The sequence below is a fragment of the Vicugna pacos genome, unplaced genomic scaffold (genome assembly GCF_048564905.1).
Source record: "Vicugna pacos unplaced genomic scaffold, VicPac4 scaffold_14, whole genome shotgun sequence".
Lineage (NCBI taxonomy): Eukaryota > Metazoa > Chordata > Mammalia > Artiodactyla > Camelidae > Vicugna > Vicugna pacos.
This window is the reverse complement of record NW_027328735.1, coordinates 4,631,816-4,638,463: the sequence shown is the minus strand read 5'-3', so window position 1 is coordinate 4,638,463 and position 6,648 is coordinate 4,631,816. Positions and strand designations below refer to the sequence as shown.

Sequence of the window (6,648 nt, the reverse complement as noted above, 5' to 3'; positions counted from 1 at the left end):
GAAGAGAAAGGAAAAAATCCAGCAAATGAGAATGGAATGCTTTAGGCCTCTGGAGGCATGAATTAAGGAGAAAATAATACCTGTATCTTGTACCTACCTCCACTTACTGTCTTGAGTGACTAGTCCTTGGTCTATGAAAAGAGCTAGTTTGTGGTGAAGAGTAAAGACCGTAATGAAATAGTTTGAAAACCATGAAAGTTTTGTTGTTTCTGGAAAGTAGATTTTGCTTAAAGTCAACATGTATTTCTCATTGACTAAATATTAAAATGCATCCTGTGGCATGTGCTGTGCTTACTGTGCTGGTATCCAAGTTAGACAAGGAAAGGGGGATAGACAGGAAACATCTGGAAGAGGTGGTTTCTGTGCTGAGACTCAGAAAGTCTAAGTAGGTAAAAGGAGGACACCCAAAGTCCAAGGATGAGCTGGAGCAAAAGTGGTGAGTTTGCAGCTGAAATAGTTGACAATCATTTGCCTGGATATATCTCCAGATACAGTGAAACTTAAAGATATGCCAAGGTAATCAGATGCCAGATTTATAAAGAAATGACTAAACTAATTTGAGCTTGTGTGCTTAGATTTAGAAAGATATTAAATGCCACCCTGAAGACTTAAGCTTTTCTTTCGCTGGAAGATAAATGCAACATAAACTATTGACTAGAAAATATAGTGTAGACTCTTGAGGGCAGGAAATGAAAGCACCAATTAGAATGCTTTGATAACAGCACAAAGAAGACCATAGATAAAATTACTTCTTAAATTGTACCACATGCTGAATGTGCCATCTGAGACTACATCATGTGACCTTTATGACTCCAGGGATGACATAATAGAGAAATGATCCCTGGGCTGGTTCCTGCATTAATCTCCTGTTGCAACCTATCTTAACTTAACTCTTTTAATACTTTCCACGATGAACTAGAAACCATTTAGTACTTTCCCTCTCTCCATGTTTTAGTGTTTTTCCAAATTCTTCCATTTTCTCTTCTTTCTTACAAGAAAGCACTAAAATTTACTCCCATTATTTTCCATCAAATGATCATATCAATCAAATATCTTTTTTTAAATGGTATCTTTGTCTCCCGTTTAACTCTTAACTCTATTTAAAAAGAAAATAAATAAAATGAAGGTACACAACTATGTTAATTTTCCAAATAACAAAATTGCAGATATTTGTCGACATTTGCCAACATCAATTTTAATCTTTTTTATTCTACATAATATGGTAGTCCTCTGGCAGATAAGTTGTAATTAGAATGACGTTTATAAACTGAAGATGGCTGATGAGTTGGCCTTGAAAGAGAGGTGGCTGATGTATCAGCTCTCACTGGCATGGGAAACCGTGCGTTGCTCCCTAGTTGAAGTTTAGAAAAACGACCTTCATTGGCAGATATGTTGTGATATCTATTTGGAAAGTTACAAGGTTCCACCATCAGTCCAAAATAATTGCTCTGTATGGGAGACAAGATGCTGTCCTGGAAATAGAAGTTGTAGTTGTAATGAAGTTCACAACACGACCATTTGCTTCAGTGTAGCTGCTTTGAGAGTGCCCGTGGACAGTGGTCAACCAATTTAAAAGAGCACTTTGATACACTGCAATTTGTTCTGGTGGTCTAAATGACATTGATGATGGAGGAGAAATATCACCTCTGATCAGGGTAGTGGTATCTCCAATTATGTGGCTAGTTGAGGGCTTTCTTATTAGAGGCATGTTTAAATTTGCAGAATGTAAAAATGCACTTTCACCACTAGTGTCAGCCACAAAAACAGAATTATAATTATCCACATTACCCCCTCCTTTAAAGTGATTCTTTTTGAAATCTTCAACCAATGAAGATACCAGAGAGGCATTTGTAATCGCAACCCTTCTTTTTATTCTCACAAAAATTGGGAGAAAGCCTCATTTAAAATTTGGATTTTGATAGAACTGCAGCTAAAACCAAAGGAGAAATATTTTAGTAATATTTTAAACCAAAATACAATAAGTGTAATGTATAAAACCTCTTATTTCATGTTTACTATGCACAGCTGACGATATTTTGATATTCCTTATTTGGAAAATACACACTTTAAAAGTATAGACATCAAATTTAAGAAGTTAGCATTTGCAGTAATGGTGAATGCCAATTTTCAAAAGCAGCTTTAATACATTTATTTAGATTTCTGTTAAGATTCGTAGTTCCAAGCAAAGTTTCTTATAATCTTGAATACTTATGGCACTGTCCTCTTTTTTTAGAAAAAATAAAGGATTTAACTTTGGAGTTTTATACAATTTTCAAAATCTAGCTTTACATTTATATTACCATAGATTGATATATAAAATAAAATTTTATATATAAGTTAACACGTGGTAACTAAAATTACTGAATATGTTGCTTAAAACAGAGACATCTTTTCTTTTGCCAGAAAGTCAGCTAGACAGGCAGATCTTTGAAAATTCTGCTGCACTTTACTAAACCCATAAAGGTTAAGCAGTCTAAGTAAACTTTTCATACTTCCAGTTTCAAATATTATAAAAAGGGTATTTTTTTCCAAAACTTCCTTCTTAAAGACATCTTCATCAATCACTATGGAAGTTCCATTATCATCCCACCAGATGGATTTAAATTGGTCACTCCCAGCCATTTTCGAGTGTTTTATTAGAAATGTCAGAGAACAAAAATCATTATCTTCATCTGGTTCAGAGGCACAAAGTGTGTAACATGGTCTTTTTATCAAGGATTCTTCAGACAAAGTCTGAAAAGCAATTTCTTCAATCATAGACCTCAAATCCAAGTCCCCAGAGAATGTTTGATCACACAATAGAGATCTACCGGAGTTTCCTGAACCAGTTGGTCCATCTTTACGAGACACATCTTGAATTTCTGAAGAAATATGTGCCATTTCAAATAACTTTTTCTACAGCCACTTTTCTAATCTGCATAATTTTGAGCACTGCAGCTTCAAATGCTGCTTTGGCAGGCCTGCACAGATAAACTGCTAGGCCGTCACAATGTTTCTCACCCTGAGAAGCTGTGACATCACAAAATGCCTGGTCTCCTAGAAACTCAAGTGTAACATTCAGCCAGTGTTTACTTCTCATTCATCCAGTTAAATTGAAATATATAGGATGCTTATTTTTATAGTGTTATCTGCAATTATTATCCCCACAAAATCTTTTTAAATAATTTAATTTTAGTGTCTGTGAAATAAAACGAATCTCCATTCTTTTATACAGAAATTTATACCTGATTTGTGAACAGAGTATAAATAATGCCAAAAATATATAAAATAAATTTTAAGTTTTGGAATTTAAAGTGAAATTTGTGTAAAACCTGTTCAGAGAATGTATAACTATTTTATTATAATTTGTAATTAAAGTGAAACATAATTTGATTTGGAAATGGAAGTAGTTATTTATCTGTGTACTTTACAATAAGTAGCTCTATATTCAAAACATGGGCAGAATAAATATCAGTTTATCTGGTATGTTTATAAATAAATGGTAAATATTTCTGAAATAAAATGAGATTAATATAATCAATCAAATTTAAGAAATCCCAAAGGGGGGAATTTTTGTTTTAAATTCTAATTCAGTGCTATATTTAAAACAATTGTAATTTAATATTCTACTTTAAAATTACAAAAGAGCCAACCTTATTGTATATTTACAAATGTTTATTTTTGCCATTCTTTCACTCAGAGGTTTTAAGTCCTTAGAAGAATAAATTTTCTTGTCATCTTTATAATCCATACTCTTGTGGCTTCTGTTATGTTTTCCAAAATGATGTTGATAAATACACTTATGCACAAGATCCTGGGTTCTATAAGCATTGATGCCATTAAGGGGCAAACAAACAATCAAAAAACAGAGAAATAACAGTATATGTAGGTTGGGGTGGAAAAGACCACGTTATGCATTCTAGGAAGCATTATGTTTCTCAGACCTGAAACAGTTGGCATTGTTAGCAAAATATGACATTTTGAGGCAAGTGATTTGTTCACTTATTTTAAACAATAGCTATATTTTGTATCAGTTAACTGTAGTAAATCAAGTTCTACCAAAAGTTATATTCTGTATTTATAAATAAATTCCATTAAGGATAAGCCAAATTCAAAATGAGAGATAAAATTTTAAATAAATAAATATAAACTCAAGCCACAATGTAAATTTTTCCTTCAGTATGTGTATATTCCATTCTAAATCAGCATTAGCAACATGAAATCATGCATAATATAAGTATTAGAAACTATAGTTAAGTTGCATTTAGTCCTGATTCATAAATATTATTTAATGTATGCAAATCAATATATGTCATACCATCCCTTAAAACACAGAGAATTCAAAAATAAAAATCTCAAAATATGTAGGAAAATTATTGACAGATCTGATCTTAATTTTTTATAAAAATATTCTTAACAAATTCACTTTAGACAGAATGTAAGTAAACATAATAAAAACAATTTATGAAAAACCCATGTCTATCATTAAGTTCAATGTAAACATTCAGGTAGGTTTTCCTCTGGTCCAGGAATAAGAAAAAGTAGCTCATTCTCACTTGTCCTAAATTACACTACAAGAAGTCCTAGCCAGAACAACTAGTCAATACAAAATATAAAAGGTATCCAACTTGCAAAAAAGCAGTAAAATTTTTACAGTTGACATAATTATACATAGATGGAAAAGTCCATATACTCCACCAGTGACTGTTAGAAATAATGAACAAACTTAGTAAACTTGCAGAATACAAAATCAATATACAAATATCCGTTACATTTTTATATAGTAACAACATATTGTCAGAAAGGGAAATTAGGAAAACAATTGTGTATATATTTATACAAAAAAGAATAAAATAGGAATACATTTGATAATTGATATAAAATAAATAAACATAGATCAATAAATTGCAGGGGCAAGAAATATAAGTAAACAAAATAATTAGAAAGATATTCTGTGCTTATGGATTGTATACAATTTGTGGAGCTATTCTAATCTATCTTTTACATGTTCAATCACCCCAGCACTACTTATTGAGGAGAATGTCTTTTCTTTTATACACTTTCTTTATACACTTGCTTCATTTTTCATGGGTTAATTGATCAGACGTATGAGGGATTATATCTGGTTGCTCTACTCTCTTCTATTGATTGGCGTCTGTTTTTGAGCCAGTATCATGTTGTTTAAATTACTAAAGTTTGTAGGGCTGTTTGACATCATAGAAATTTACACCATTAGATTTAATACACTATTTTCAAGATTATTTTCGCAACACATGGTCTTTGTGAATACATATAAATTTTGAAATTATCTGTTCTATTAAATGGAAAATCTCATGGGTGTTTTGACATGAATCACACAAAATGTAGATTGCTTTGTGTAGTATGGTTGTTTCAACCACATTGTTTCACATCATTAACATAAGAGATCTTTTCATTTCTTTGGATCAATTTTAATTTCCTTCATAGATGTTTTTTATTTTTTAATGTAAAAGTTTTCTCCTTATTTGTTAACTTCATTTCTAGGTATTCTTTACATATAAATATAATTATATATATTTATTTGTAAACACGTTTCCTACGCAAATACAAGTGGCAGAAGGCAGTGACAAGACATATTCAAAGTCCTGAATGAAAGAAAGCTGTAATCTAAGATAATTTATCTAGCAAGGCTATCCTTTAGAATAGAAGGAGAGATAAAAAACTTCCACAAAAGCAAATACTAAAAGAATTTTGCAACAGAAAAAGAAATAATGAAAGGTTTACCCTAAAAAAAAAAAAAGAAGCAGGATACTACAGAAGGGAGAAAGGCATAATTAGAAAGGCAATAGCTGCAATGATTTACAACAGATTAAACATGATGTTGTAAAACAGGACATGAAAATGTTTAAGGGTCAGAAAGTGAAACAAGACAATACAGAGTATTTTCTTCTTGTTTCTGTTCTCTGTAGAATGGGATAGAGTTTGTATTCCTATCAGTTAAAATAAACAAATGTAGTAACAGGTCAATATACATGCAAAACATGGTAACCATAAGTCAACAGCTTAAAATGAAGTCACAAAGCCAAAAAGAAACCAAGATAATTAAAGAAAACTTATAAAGCCACAAAAAGAAAAAGAAATGAAAAAAAGGAAATACCAAGTCAACTGGAAAAAGAAGTTCAAAATGGAAATAAACACCAGTCTCCGAATAATTGTTGCAAAAGTTAATACACTAAGTGGTTCAATCAAAAGATATATATTGTCATGTGGGATAATATAACAAGACCCTACATTATGAAGCATTCTAGAGACCCACTTTAGAAAGAGGAACACACATCAATTGAAATTCAGAAGATGGAAAAATATATTCCATGCAAATGGACATGACAAGAAAGCAGGACTAGCAGTACTGACTTCACACAAAATAGACTTTACACCAAAGACCATAGAGAAAGATAAACAGGGACATGATATAATGATTAAAGAAGCAATACAAAATGAAGGTATTATACTCATTAAGATATATGCACTCAATATAGGAGCACCTTAATACATAAAGCAAATACTAATAGATAAAAATGGAGAAATCGATGGGAACACACTCACAGAAGTAGACTATGACTCCCCATTACCATTACTAGACTGGGCTTACAGAAAGAAAGTTAACAAGGGAACAAAGATACTAAATGT

The 6,648-nt window shown here is 31.5% G+C and overlaps 1 long non-coding RNA gene across 1 annotated transcript; it reads right to left on the bottom strand.

Moving 5' to 3' along the window:
- Nucleotides 1-1,189: 1,189 nt before the first annotated feature.
- On the bottom strand, nucleotides 1,190-2,974 carry LOC140692622 (uncharacterized). The gene is made up of 2 exons (XR_012068179.1): nucleotides 2,811-2,974; nucleotides 1,190-1,472 (listed from the first exon to the last, which is right to left on the bottom strand). It is a non-coding gene; the product is annotated as an uncharacterized lncRNA (long non-coding RNA).
- Nucleotides 2,975-6,648: the final 3,674 nt, after the last annotated feature.